Source organism: Macaca fascicularis, chromosome 7, assembly GCF_037993035.2.
Source record: "Macaca fascicularis isolate 582-1 chromosome 7, T2T-MFA8v1.1".
Lineage (NCBI taxonomy): Eukaryota > Metazoa > Chordata > Mammalia > Primates > Cercopithecidae > Macaca > Macaca fascicularis.
The window spans coordinates 90,169,887-90,185,069 of record NC_088381.1 but is presented as its reverse complement, the minus strand read 5'-3'; the positions used below and the strand labels follow the sequence as shown (position 1 = coordinate 90,185,069).

Below are 15,183 nucleotides of genomic sequence, written 5' to 3'. Positions count from 1 at the left end.
CCCCTTGGTTTCACACTATATGGTCCCTGAGAATCCCCGGAACCAGATGTTTTCTCCAAGTCAAGCTCCAGCAAGATCAAAGGGTCCTGACAGTTAGGTCAGGCCAAGCTGGCTCAGTGTATCAGTTCTAAACTGGTGTGCCAGTTCTAAGCTGAGTCTTCGGACATGTCACATCATGGGTTTCCACCAGCACTCTTTTTTTTTTTTTTTTTTTTTTTTTGAGATGGAGTCTTGCTCTGTTGCCCATGCTGGAATGTACTGGTGTGATCTCGTCTCACTGCAACCTTTGTGTCCCGGATTCAAGTGATTCTCCTGCCTCAGCCTCCTAAGCAGCTGGGATTACAGGTGTGTGCCACCACGCCCGGCTAATTTTTGTATTTTTAGTAGAGACAGGGTTTCACAATGTTGGTCAGGCTGGTCTTGAACTCTTGACTTTGTGATCTGCCCACCTCGGCCTCCCAAAGTACTGGGATTACAGGCATGAGCCACTGTGCCTGGCCTCCACCAGCACTCTTTAGCCTCTATCCTTTGAGATGTAAGGAGTGTTCTCCAGGGAGTCATTGCTACTTCACCCTGACCTCTAAAATGAAGACACATAGAACAGATCTAAATCCAACTCACATCTTGAAGCCAAGTCCAGGTGGCCTGCAGACCAGTGAGCAAAAGTGATACATGTTTGTTACTGTAAGCAATTGAAATTTTGGGGTTGTTTGTTATAGATCACAATTATAACAAAAATAGTTGATTAATACAGATGGTGGATCTTGGGAGGATTCCACCCTCATATGCTTTTAACTATGTCTCCAGCAATTATGGAATGGTATACATAAAATTTTTGGTGGCTTCCTATTATCCTCAGGACAAAACAGTATAAAACACAAGACCTTAGCTTACTTGCTCCCTTAAATGCAGTTGCATTGAACTACTTACTTCCTGAATGCTCTGTGCTCTTTCATATTTCTTTGCTTGAGATGCCCTTTCCTTCTTCTATCCCCTAGTTGGTCCCTCTCTTTAAATCCTCCGCATTTTCAGGGTCTTAGTTTAGTTGTTTGCTTCCCTGGGAGTTCCTAAATGACTACCCCAAACTGATCTGGGTTAAGTGCTCACCCTTTTCAGAATTTTCATGGCATCCAGTAATTATCTTTATTTTTGCACTCAAAACCCTTTTTCCCTCTTCTTATTAGGTCGAGACCCTTGAGGGAAGTGATCTGTTTTGTTCATACCTGTATACCATGTACAAGTACAGAGCCTGACCCAGTGAGTGCTCAGAAAGTGCCTTCTGAATCCATTTTAAGGATGAGGTATTTCAGGTTCAGCGAAGATAAGCTAGTAAGTGACAGAGCCTTGGCCAGATCTTCCCAACTCCCAGGCTCTGGCTCACTGCCTGGCACCAGGCTGCCTTATGGAATACTGCCTTAACATTTGTTTAGTGGTACACGGGACCACTACTTAAAACACATTGATTTTTAATATTAGCCTGAGTTAAACATGGTGGGTAAGTTTAATTTGTTGTGATTTACTCCATACCATATAATATATTCTAAAGCTGTATAGAAATGAGTTTCACATTGTCTACATATTTGGAGTATTCAAGTCATGTTCTCTTCCACTAACATGGGTAATCAAAGATCAATTGCACCTCTGGAGAGGAATCCTTGAATGCCATAGCTGGGAGACGTTTCAAAGATCATATATTTACTCTCCTAAGTTTTCAGATGAGAGAGTCTAGAAAGATCCAGAGAGGTTTCGCAACTTGACCAAGTCACCCAATTTCAAAAGAACATACAAGAAATTGGGTATCTATATCCCAGTGCAGTGATCTTTTTGGTACACTAGGCAAATGTCTTCTTTGGTCTTTCATTCTGGCATTTATGGTTTGAGAATGTTTCAACCTCTCAGTTGATACCCTTCCCTGGGGTGGCCATAGGGTAGTCTGGGCAACCTGGCCCTTTCTTTCTCTGTGTAGTTTTTTATCATTATGTGAGATGCTCTTCTGCAGGAAAGGGGAAGAGCAGGCACAAGGTGGATGAATCCTGAGGTTCAACTCTTCCTGGAAGGAGCCTGTGTCATGTTCTTTTTGCCAGGCACTCTCATTTTCAGAGGAAAGGGACAGTGTTAGAGGCTGGGTTGACTGTGGTACTGTTCAGTCCTGGCTGGATTGTGATCTCATGCTTGGGAGCAAATTTGTGGGATATTAAGCCAAGAAATGAAATAGAGATTGAACAGGGGCATCCTCCAGGCTTAGAATATTTGGGACTGTGAACTTTGAGCTAGTGTTATTTATCTCTACCCGCTGCTCCTGGTATTAACACATATGGTTTGAGAGTTGTAGACAAACTACAATGTGTTTTAAAAGGGATACTAGGTTGTTTAAGAGACTTCAAACCATGTCCTGGGAAGAATAGCTAAAACATATGGGAGACTGTAGACCAAAGGAAGGGAGGTATCACAGTGATCATAGTCTTCAGATATCTATCAGAGAAGAGCTGGCGTATCAGAAGACAGTTGGATTCTCATGTCTGCTTATGCACTCTACCTATTGCAATATGTTGGTTTGGTTGAAATATGTGAGAGAAATCTGGCCTTACATAGATATGTAGTGTGAAAACAAAGGAGTATTTTAACAGCCTGTTCAAAATATTGTGGCTACAGTATTCTTTATATTGCACCATAACATGACAAAAGGTAGTTTCTTTGAAGGCTAGTTATGATGTGAAATCTGACACCGTGTTAGTGAACTTATATTCTGTTACATTAAAACATTGGTTTATCCTGAAATGTGGATAGAATGTTCACCCATGCACGCTTCTTAACGCATCCATTCGTCACTTGAGAAAATTGGTTTACTGTTAAGCAGCTTCCACCTGTTAGCACACATTTTATTATTCAATGCCAAAGTATTACAGTAGTTAACATAATCACTAGTCTCTTTAAATCAGGAAAAATTTTTAAATATTGGTGAGCAATCTACTTCACAGTGGCAAACATAAATTTCCTAAAACTCTAATTTTTCCTGGAAGTTTAGATTTTATAATTAGCAGGTTGGGCACGGTGGCACACACCTGTAATCCCAGCACTTTGGGAAGCTGAGATGGGCAGATCACTTGAGGTCAGGCATTCGAGACCAGCCTGACCAACATGGTGAAACCTCGTCTCTACTAAAAACACAAAAATTAACTGGGTGTGGTGGCGCGTGGCTATAATCCCAGCGACTTGAGAGGCTGAGGCAGTAGAATCACTTGAACCCAGGAAGTGGAGTTTGCAGTGATCTGAGATCACACCACTGCACTCCAGCCTAGGCGACAGAGTGAGACTCTGTCCAAAAAAAAAAAAAAAAAAAAAAAAAATTTAATAATTAGCAACAACTAGCAGTTGTTTATTTTAATATGACAGGCTCTGTTCATCTGTTTTTAAGAAAATGGCTGGCAAATCTATAAGTCTGAATAACCATAGTTGCCTGTCAATTGTTCTTTCAAACAAAAATGTGTGTTTTTTTGAAAAAGTAGCTAGTTCAACTTGCAACTCAAACAACCACACAAGTGTGATCTTAGATAACGATCATAATTTGGAATGTAACAGAAGTGCTTTATGTGTACTTACCATTTTGTCGCACAGAATACTAAAAAACATGTACTCAAAAGTTGAGATTTAATACAATTAATAATTATTACTGCTTTGTAAGTATTATGGGCTCAATCGTTTGCCCCCTAAATTCATGTTTAAGCCCTGAATCCCATAACCTTAGAATGTGGCTATATTTGCAGAAAGGGCCTTTTGAGAGGTTTTAAGTTAAAATGAGGCCATTAAGGTTGGCCCTAACTCAGTCTGACTGATGTCCTTATAAGAGGAGGAAATGGCCGGGCACGGTGGCTCAAGCCTGTAATCCCAGCACTTTGGGAGGTCCAGACGGGCGGATCACGAGGTCAGGAAATCGAGACCATCCTGGCTAACACGGTGAAACCCTGTCTCTACTAAAAAATACAAAAAACTAGCTGGGTGAGGTGGCGGGCACCTGTAGTCCGAGCTACTCGGGAGGCTGAGGCAGGAGAATGGTGTAAACCCAGGAGGCAGAGCTTGCAGTGAGCTGAGATCCAGCCACTGCACTCCAGCCTGGGCGACAGAGCCAGACTCCGTCTCAAAAAAAAAAAAAAAGGAGGAGGAAATTTGGACACACCATGAGAAGAGACACCAGCGTGCCCCACACAAAGAGGAAAGACCACCCTTTCTTCAGGGCACAACGAGAAGCCTGCCATCTGCTTGGAGATGGAGCAGAGAGGCCTTAGAAGAAACCAACTCTGCCAGCACTTTGATCTTGGACTTCTATCCTGTAGAACTGTGAGAAAATAAATTTCTGTTGTTTAAGTCGCCTAGTCTGTGGTATTTCGTTATGGCAGCCCTAGCAAGGTGACACAGTCAGTATCATTTTTAAGTGAAACTAACTTTTTCCCCCTGAAAATTTGTGGCAGTGAAGAATATAATGATTATTAATACAAATTTGATGCCCCTGCCTTGATTCATGCTAAGGCACCAGCAGTTTTATCCACCATTGCTTTTCCACCATCAGTGTAAATATTAACACAATGAAAAAGGCAAATAATGTTTTGCTGTTATTGTGAAAATAATTCTGACCTCATGGGCTCCCTGAAAAGATCTTGAGGTGCCCAGAGGTCCGTGGGTAATACTTTGAAAATCCCTGTCCTAATTCCGTGTTGTTTGTGCTACCAAAGCTGCAACAGCAGCAGTAAATACCAAGCTCTCTCCACTACTTCACTACTCTCTACCTACATTGCTAATGACCAGTAGATCAATTGTATCATATGCTTTGAGTGATGGATGAGTGAGTGGTTAGAAGTCATTTGGAGCAGTAGCCTTTCATTTCTGTAGAAATGATTAAATGGATCCACACATTTTGGTTGGACTCTCTAGAGTCAAGGACCATGGATCTGTATGTCATCTGCCTCTGATTTCTTCTTGGTGGTACTCTGGAAGTCAGATGCTGGATCTATGATGATGGTGGGAAGGCTCAGTGATGACCTGAGAGTCTGTGTATATTTTCTTCAGTACCCATACTATATTTTTGTGGCAATATATTAGCCCTCCCATTAAAAATAATAAGTGCTTACTTGTTTAAGTGACAGATACCTGAAATTGTAACCTGAGGTTTTTTGCAAAACCGTAAAGAAGAAGAATGGACCAACATGACTAGCAGAGTTAATGGGTCAAACAAACAATACACTTAGCAACTGGACAAGAATTAAAAGAGACCAGGATTTTGAACTGAGATCCATATTAAGCCCTAAGAATGGATTAAACCTGGTCAGGCTACCTTATTTGAGGGGTCTGGACACATTTTGGGTTTTGTCAAAACCATCTCTTAGCTTCTCTCTGATGCCCACCCACTGAAGGAGAAGTAGCTTGAAAATCGTCTGATTGGGGTTCATTGGTACAACTGTGGAAGTCTGGAACTGTCCCACCCCCACTTCTAACACAAAGGGAAGACTTGATCTTGAGCTATTACCATTATGTCAAATCTTGAAAGTCAGTGATTTTAAGATATCTCAGTTATGCCTGTGTCTTGAAAAAGAATAATAAGAATCTAAAATGTGCAACATCATTATTAATGGTTTTCTTGTTCATTTTACTCATATAGTTAGTGACAGAATTCATTGTTGTCTTAGAAATATGTTATATAAACACAAGATTTTAATTTGTCCGAACGCTTACAGATCTAGGGAATTCTTTGAGCAGAGTAGTATTCCTTAAGAAAATATGCTAATTTTTAAGGAAGATATTGTATTTCAAATTTTCATTGTTTAAATTTGCTGTAGACTTGTTGGCCACTTAAAAATGAAAACTTTATTGTTTATTTTTTTGGGACAGATTCTCACTCTGTCATCTAGGCTGGAGTGCAGAGGCATGCTCATGGCTCACTGTAGCCTTGACCTCCCAGGTTCAAGTGATCCTCCCACCTCAGCCTCTCTAGTATCTGGGACTGCAGGCATGCACCACTTTGCTTGGGAAATTTTTTGCATTCTTTTGTAGAGACAGGGTTTTGCTATGTTGCCCAGGCTGGTTTAGAACTCTTGGGCTCAAGCAATCTACCTGCCCTGGCTCCCCAAAGTGCTAGGATTACAGGGGTGAGCTAACATGCCAGCCACAAAATGAAAACTTTAAAAAAGGATCTTATTATAAAATTTTTGAAACAATCCAAAAAGAAGAGATTAACAAAATAAGTATCTATAGAATGATCACCTAGATTTAACAATTGTTAACATTTGTCATATTTTCTATTTATTTTGCTTGAGTATTTAAAAAAATTACAGATAAAATGACAATTCACTTCAGTGTATATTACGAAAAGGAATATTTTTCTACACAACCACAATACCATTTCCCACCTGACAAAGTTAACAGAAATTCCTGAAAATAATTTAATAGCCAACCCATAGTCGAGTTTTCCTAATTTTCCTCCAAATGCTCCAAATGTCTTTTATAGATTCTTTCTCTTTCTTTCTTTCTTTCTTTCTTTCTTTCTTTCTTTCTTTCTTTCTTTCTTTCTTTCTTTCTTTCTTTCTTTCTTTCTTTCTTTCTTTCTTTCTTTCTTTCTTTCTTTCTTTCTTTCTTTCTCCTTCCCTTCCTTCCTTCCTTCCTTCCTTCCTTCCTTCCTTCCTTCCTTCCTTCCTTCCTTCCTTCCTTCCTTCCTTCCTTCCTTCCTTCCTCTTTCTTTTTTACAGGCACAGGGTCTCAAACTCCTGGGCTCAAGTGGTCCTCCAGCCTCTGCCTCCCAAAGTGCTGGAATTATAAGCGTGAGCCACCGTGCCTGGCCTCTGTTACAGATTTTTTTTTTTTTTTTTTAAACAAGGATCCATTCAAAGACTATGCATTCCATTGTTGTTAAATCTTTTACATCTCTTTAATCTTTAATAGTTCTCCTTCCACTGCTTCCCCTCTACTGCACTTTTTTCCCCCTTTTTCATGACATTGATTATCAGTGAGACTGAAACTGTTCAGTGGAATGTCTCACCTGCTGGATTTGTCTAGATGTTTCTTTGTGGAATCCTTTAATTTGCTTTTCTAACTTCCTGTCTCCTGTTAGAACTAAAGTTTGATTAGTTTTAGTTTATTTATTTATTTATGTCAGAAATACCGTGTAGGTGATGTTATGCCCTGTATATTGCATCATGTCAAGATGAATATAATGGCTTGATAAAGATGAGTGATCATTAGGATAAGATGGCCACAGATATCTTCACAAAGTTACACATTCCCATTATAGCCAGCAAGTAATCTGAGACTTTAAAATGTTTTAAAACTTTTTTTTTTCTTTTGGCTTGAAATGTTTTTTTTTTCCATGATTTCTTTGTGTGAAGCAGGAAGCTAGTCAATTTCTTCTTTCTGTAACTGTGAATGCCTACACAGTTCTGTCTGCTATGCAAAAATAAATGTTGTAAACTCATCAATGTTGAAAAAGTAATACCTAAAGAGTATTCACTTTTAGAAAGCAAGTAATCTAAGGATGTTATGTTCCATTTCTGCACTAAAAATGAGAATTTCATTCAAGGTGTTATTTCTGTGAATTGTTTCTAGTCCCTGAAAATGGGCTTCTTTGATTTTATTTTGATTGGGTTGATGTATTCTGTCCTTGAAGTCATAAATTCAGTTACTTTGGACAACCTAGGGAGGAGGCCTAGGCATAGTTTTCTTCACCTGTGCATTGTTTGTGCTCTCCTAGACTTAAAAGGAGCAATTGGACATGGTGTGCTAATTGGTGATTGTAATTCCAAGAGAAGGGACTAATCCTCATGTTCTTGAATCAAACTCACATGGGGTCGAGAAGAGTGAAGAAAAACTCAGGACTTCTAGGCTCTCAGATCTATGGTATTAACACTGGTTGATCTGAAGTGAACAGAAAAGTGGTTTAGTTCAGAGGGGATATATTTTAAAAATACATAGCTCACTTGGGTGGAGATAGGTTATGTCTTTGCTCTGGGGTGAAGGGACTTCTTGGTGGCATTAGTTAGAGAGGGAGATTCTTTCACTCTCCGTAATATTCCCAGTTGCACTAGGGCTGTCACTATCTGTAGGCACCAGCTCAGGATTCGTCTCCTCTAAAAGCTTTTCTTTGCTGACTTTATCCAACAAAAACTGTCCCTACCAGCATCTGTTTACCTACTTGTGACTTTCTAGTAACTAGGGTCTTATTTGAAGGAGTGCACTTTTCACCACATCACTGGGCCATTTGGCCCATGCTACCTACTAACAACCTTCATGCCACTGCAACTCCCTCATTCGACAGTTTTCTCATCAGAACAAGGCACATGACCTGTTAGGAATCGGGCATTCAATGTCAGAATTTCACCTTGGGGATCTGCTTCCAGATGGTCCTTAGACCAGTGGTCTAAGGTCTTTGATCACTGGTCTTTCTAAAGACAATGGTCTGCACTCCAGCCCGGGCGACAGACCAAGACTCCGTCTCAAAAAAAAAAAAAAAAAAAAAAAAAAGACAATGGTCTTTAGAAACACATTATTTTAAAAAGTTGGAACTCTGCAAGGATGCTGTATTCCAATGAAATGGATTCAATTCACAACAAGCTCTTTCTTGAACACTTGCCTTGTGCTGGACACTAAGTTCTTTGAAGGAAGGGATTATGTAAGTTAGTTAGATTTGGGTTCAACTTCTTGGTTCATCATATACCTAGTGTGTAGCCTACAATTCAGGTACTCAGTCACGATTAGTCCCAACTCCTTTACTCTTCCATTATATTCTCTTTTCAGTGCCATGGGTATATTTAGTAAATATTGAAATGAGTGGTTGGAATTATTTATCACTGATGTTTTTGGTGATACTTGTTTATGTTCTGAAACTATTGCAGTAGACCAATGTGGAATAAATAGAAAATAGTTGGGACACAGGGGCAATAAAACTCATATATTATTTTCCCATGACACTCAGAGGACTCTTCCAATGCTGAGACCTACATAGCGGATCACAGCTGGGTGTTTTTGAACAAAGGCTTAATGCACTCCAACCTCTGTGGTACGAAGGCACAGTGAAACACATCAGTATAAAAACTCTCTTCTTCCTTTTTCCCTTTCCTTGGCACTTTGCCATCACCACCCTCTGCCATCCACAATACCTCTGAAACTCCTTTCACCAATGCTGTTATTGTGGTTAAATGCTGTGAAACTCAGGCACAAAATTATTATAATCACACAAATAAATGAGTAAAACACTATCAACCTAAAAAACGAATGGGTGAAGGACAAATGAAGAAAGTTAATCATTGATTATCAGACTTGAAAAATGTTTTAACTCTCTAGTAATAAAAATGTAAAGTATTAACAAACAATTTTTTGGTTAGATATTTAATTACAGCTTGTGCTCAAAATGGTGACACTCCCAATGTGGGCAAGATGTTGGTAACAATATAAATTGTTTGATTTTTATTGGAAGCCAATTAGTTAATGTCAAAAGAGTAAAAATATTTATATTCTTTTGAACAACTATTTCCACTTTGGGGAATTTACTGTGAGAAAATACTATATCTATTTGAACATGGAGTAAGGTTCATGATCCTCAGAGAAGAAGAAATCCCTTATATTTGATTCCTTACAATAATTATGAAAAACAATATTACAATGCTTTCACTTAATTATTTTACTTTGAACAGTTAGGTACAGTTCAGTGAGGACACATTGGAATGATCTCAATCAATGCTAGCTCATGGATGCTTATGGCAGTGAGCTGATAGAATTAGTTAAAAAGACGACTAAGTAGTTTAACAGAAACATAGTAACTATTTTTTGGGTCTCCCAGTGCCTTCAAGATTGCAAGTGTTTGATATTGTTTAAACAAATCTATCAAAGGAAATGTTTTGTTGTGGAGATCATGAATATTCACTTATAGGATAAATGGCAAAACAATGATTCTAATGTTATGTGAGTATGTATTATGTCTCAAAAGTAGGTATTAATAATGTGCTATTGTTCAAACAATTTAGAATTATGTTTCTAAATCTAATGTGCTTCTAAATTTTCAATTTAGCAAAGTGAGTTTCATATACTCTGGAAAAATATTTGAGGATAAAAAAGTGGCTCTAGTGGTGACAAATACATTGATTTGAAATGCTTAAGAAGAATTTAAAGTTATTTTATGAATTATGAAAAGGAAAAGGCAGTATTCAAAATTGATACATTATCTTACATAATATGTGATTTTAAAATATGCATGTTTAACTGTCTTAATACATTAAAACTCTAAAGTAGAATTGGCTAATTTCTGTATAACCCTAAAGTTTTATATATTCAAGTTGGACAAAATTCTTAATTTGAATCTTCTAATTAAGAAAATAGAAGCTTACTTTATTATATGTTTATATATATATTTATACAAATATAATTGTGTATTTTTATATATACCATTTGAATATCTGCTGTGGTTGCTGCAGTGTTTAGCTTAGGCTATTATCTCTATTAAAATACAATGCTCACCTGTGACCCTCCCCGCCAATCTCAGAAAAGCTAAAGCCTCCCTCCGTTTTCATTACTTAAACATTAGTATGAATTGATTTCAGGTTATTTCTTGAGATCGCATTTTGATGGAAATAGAATGACAGCATATGAGGAATGGGATGTGGAAGAGGGTCCAAATAATCATATACATATATGATGATTTTAAATAGTGAAAAAGTTGTAAGTACAGGTGTGTTCATCACAATAATTTTCATAGTAGGAAAAATGTAGAAGCTGCCTAAATGCTCAACCATGAAGAGAACTGATTGAGTAAACTATAATATACCTCTAGACACAGTACTAACGTAGCTTATTAAAAATATTGATTAGGAAAAATACCAATAACATGGAAAATTGATTATATAATGGATACAAATGTGTATAAGGTGTATGATTACATGTACGGAGTACGTGTAATATATGTGTATGTAATCTACATATACAAAGTACATGTAATATACATATTATACATATATTACATATATGTGTATGTAATCTACATATACAGAGTATATGTAATATACATATTATACATATATTACATATACTCTGTGTATGTAATCATATACATACAGTATATAATGAATCCTAGGAGGGAAAGAGCTCATTGAATTTAGCTCCCAACCAATGTAGACAACCTTCCCAGTGTAGTCATTCACTGAACTCATCCACTGACAAGGATGCTTGTTTCACTGCTGAATGGCTATCAACTCTTATAAAGCTATTACTGCTATTGAAATGAAGTATCTTTCCAGACATCTTTTTTTCCTCCATTGGTCCTAATTCTGCTGCAGTGCCTTTCCCCATGGTCAGGCTAATGTTCTCTCTGGTTGTCTGCTCCAGCTGGACTTCTTCCTGGACAAGGGAAAAGAAGTGCCCACTGTGGGAGGCTCCAGACTCTCTGTGTATGATCCACACTGAACCTCCATACGAAGAGAGCACAAACCTCTGTCTTTCATTTTGGGCAGTGTTCCTCAGGCTTGGAAAGTTCTGCTGTGGTTGCTGCATTGTTTAGCTTATGGCTATTATGTCTAGGAAAACACAATGCTCACTTGCGACCCTCCCTGCCAATCTCAGAAAAGCTAAAGCCTTCCTCTGTTTTCATTCCTCAGACATTAGTATGAAGTGATTTCAGGCCATTTCTTGAGATTGCAGTTTGATGGAAATAGAATGAAAACATATGAGGAATGGGATGTGGAGGAGGGTCCAAGAAAACGGCCTACACAGATGAGGATGGGGAGCCACAGATGACCTACTTCACTGTTTACAATAGGAGGACAGCTGGCAGCTTCCTGAGCTATTGCCAAGACTCTGCATCATTCCAGCCACAGTGAAGCACTTTTGTGTGTGTGTGTGTGTGGATTCTGCAGTAGCACCCCTTGAATTCTCATATTTTCTTTCAGAGCTCTGAAGGAAATACACATCCTAATACTAACGTTGACATTTTCTGAGGAAGTCAGGTTAATATGAATTCACATTATAAATATTCTACATCCACATCATTATTTTTCTCCTCGCACTAACGTTTCTCTCCTTGCACTTCGTCCTCTTTCTTCCTATCTTTCTTAGCTTTACTCAGTAGGCAGTGCCATCAGGGACCACTTTCTTGGGGGAAAAATGTTTAAAAAGTCTGCACACTTAGGGGTGGCCAGGGTACCGTCTCGTACAAATAGTCGCAGCACAAGGACATTCTTGCAAGGACTGGCACAGACTAGTGATGATATCCTGATAAGCAGAATCCCCATTCATATTGTTCTACATGCAGAGAGGGGCCTATCCAGAGTATGGCCATGATGTGGGAGTCAGAGTTGCGCAAGGACAGGGTATAGGAAGGCATTATGTCAAAGCTATGGGTAGTGCTGCAGATTTTCCCAGTGTACATGTAAATTTGTAATGCCAACTTTCCAATAATTCCCTTAACTCTGTCTTAGCCTTCTTATATCTTAGTAGTAATCTCTTAATTTCTAGCATAGTGAATTAAATCCCTGGGGATGCTCTGGAGAAAGTCTCCTAGTCTTTCTCTTTGAACAGTTGTTAAATGATTGATGGGATCATGTATGGGAATATCTAAGAAGCCGGTTCTCATGCCCTGCTCTGGTGGAGGCTTCCTGGGTAGTTGGTGGTTGTGACCCACATCTGTTGTAAATTGGCTCAAAGCCTGCATGTTTTGTTCTCTGAATTGGAAAGGAACTCAAATGTGGGGTGTTAAGGGCACAGGGGACCACAGGATGTGGACATTCTGGGTCTCTGGTGCCTCATAAGGAAGATACATCTGTTGGATCAAGCAGCTGGTGAGAAGACCAAGTCAGCAGTGGGTATGGGCAGTTTCCCAGCACTCAGGCCCCAAGTTGTATAGTTATATCTGACTACTGGTGTCAGGGTGATGGTGTAAATACTGCTGAACAAGGAGATCCTTCCTGCACATGTGATGGAGACCAAATGTCTTTGGGTGTGGAAGCCAAAGAGTCATGGCAGAAATATCCTAACACTTCCTGGCAAGCAATTTATCCAGAGAGAGTCATAGTAGGAAGAAAGCTTTTCCATTGGTTTTCTCATTAAAATAGAGGTTAGTAAATCTTGGTACAAAATTGTCTCCCCTCTACGCAGTCAATTGGCATTGATATCTGAATTAATTACTATATCTAGGACAGAGTCTCAGTTTTTATCACTGAATTCTGTGTATGCAGAAGCAATGCATAAGAACTGGGGAAATATATTCAAATGGAACTATGGAGTGATTTAGGACTTGCTTTATACATAGTCTTTGGCATCTTTATGTTGGAGAGGGGAAGGTTTTCGTCTGGAACCACATTCACTTACGTCACCTTGGGCCTCCACACTAACACAAGAGTGTGTTGGTTGGTTCTTGGTTATTTCTGAGTAGATGAGGCTTGCCATAAATGCATTGGAGAATGATGTATGGTATTAGGAAGACAAAAGTAGACCACAGAGATGGAGTCGTCTAAGGTGACAGTGCTTTTTTTTCCATTGAAGGTGTATGATCTGGACATCTCTCATTTACAGTCCACAGAACTGCTGCCCAGGAGCCACAGAGGACCCATATATCCTGGAGAATCTAAGATTCAGTTCTGAGCCTTTACAGGAGCAATATGTTGATAGCTCAACCTTTCCAAAAACAAGTCACAGTGATGAAGTAGCTGCACCTGGATTTACGCAGGAACTCCTGAGTCTTTCGGAGCCAGGCACTTTAAAGGGTCGTAACATCAGTGAAGTTCAGGCTCAGTCTGAAAATGCTGCTCTGGGACAAGCCTCTGAGGAAAATGCTCACAAACGGCGCAAGGTGGTGCTAAATTTCAGACACACATGAGTTTGGGGTGGGACAGAGAAGCAATCAACAACAACCAAAAAACCCTCCAAAACAGAGTAAGGAGACCTGTTTTATATCACTTCCCTATTGAGATGTAAATGGTCTTAGAATGATCATTGTTGGAGGTATAATGCTCAGGGTGGGAGAAAGTGGGAGGAGAACTAAGAGGTGGGAAATTTGAAGAGAAGCAACACTCTGAGTAGATATTAAAGAAAGTATGATTTTAAAAAATAGAGGCTCAAGGATTAAGAACAGACTGAGATATTTATAAATAAATGATGCAGAAAACACCAAGTGAATGATTGGGTATGGAACAATAACATTTTTTTTGACACTGGGCCTTACTTAGTTGTCCAGGCTGGTCTTGAACCCCTGGCTCAAGCAATCCTCCCACCTCAGCCTTCTGAGTAGATTGAGAGTATCTTTTACTGATGTCCTGTTCCAAGGCAGTGCAGGCTTGAGCTCTTTGCTCCTGACAGCTGCCTGGGATAACCGAGAAATGAAGGAGGAAATCTCTTTATAAAGGTTTCTAAAGAAATTTAAAAAATTAACTTGTACATTGACTTTGTAATGGAAGTGAGAACATATAGGAAAGCCCTTTGGGGAGTTAGCTTTAGATGGGAAATACAAGTAAGACAAGGCACTTACAGAAAAAGTAGAAATTCCATGTTTAATAAAAGGTCAAATTTAACATAGCTTGGAATATATAATTTTCAATCAGAATATTGGTAACAACATTGTAGTAAACTTGGGTCTGGGTACCCTGCACTGAGTAAAAATGGTAGATTCTATTTTGTGTGAGTTCAGTCAAAGAGATACAGGGGACAATTAGTCCGGTCTCTGCTTCTGTTGTTTAGCAGAGCCTCCAGCCCGGGAGCACACTGAGATGTCTTGTGTTTTTCAGGTCTTTAATTTTTGAATGCTGTACTGTACCCAAGGAACTTGTTTTTTTCCACTCTGCATATGCATGATGTGGGACTCCCATATTGGAGACACAGATGACTTATTGAAAGCCCTGCCTAAGACTTAATTAATATCAGTATTTCAAGTAGCTTGCAAGATTGGATTCTGTGGCTATATACTATACAAGTATAGACTTCCCGGTCTTTTTCTTACTGCCTCCAAATACAACCAGATAATCCTCTGTCTGGTTTCTTGGGAGCCACTTGTATCTTACTTTCTTGCAGGAACATTCTAAAGGGTTCCTTCAGAAAACTTGGGAAAGTGTAAGACTAAAGACAAACCACAGCCTGAAGCCCAGGCTGCTGACTTGAGCACAGATGGCAGAATGTTAACAGCCAAGAAATATGAGGTCTTTGGCTCTTTTCCCAGAACTGCCAGGC

General features: G+C 39.1%; 1 protein-coding gene across 1 annotated transcript in view; it reads right to left on the bottom strand.

Moving 5' to 3' along the window:
* LOC101925857 (T cell receptor alpha chain constant) overlaps positions 1 to 15,183 on the bottom strand; it is a 487,011-nt gene that overhangs the window by 102,452 nt on the left and 369,376 nt on the right. The window lies entirely within an intron of this gene.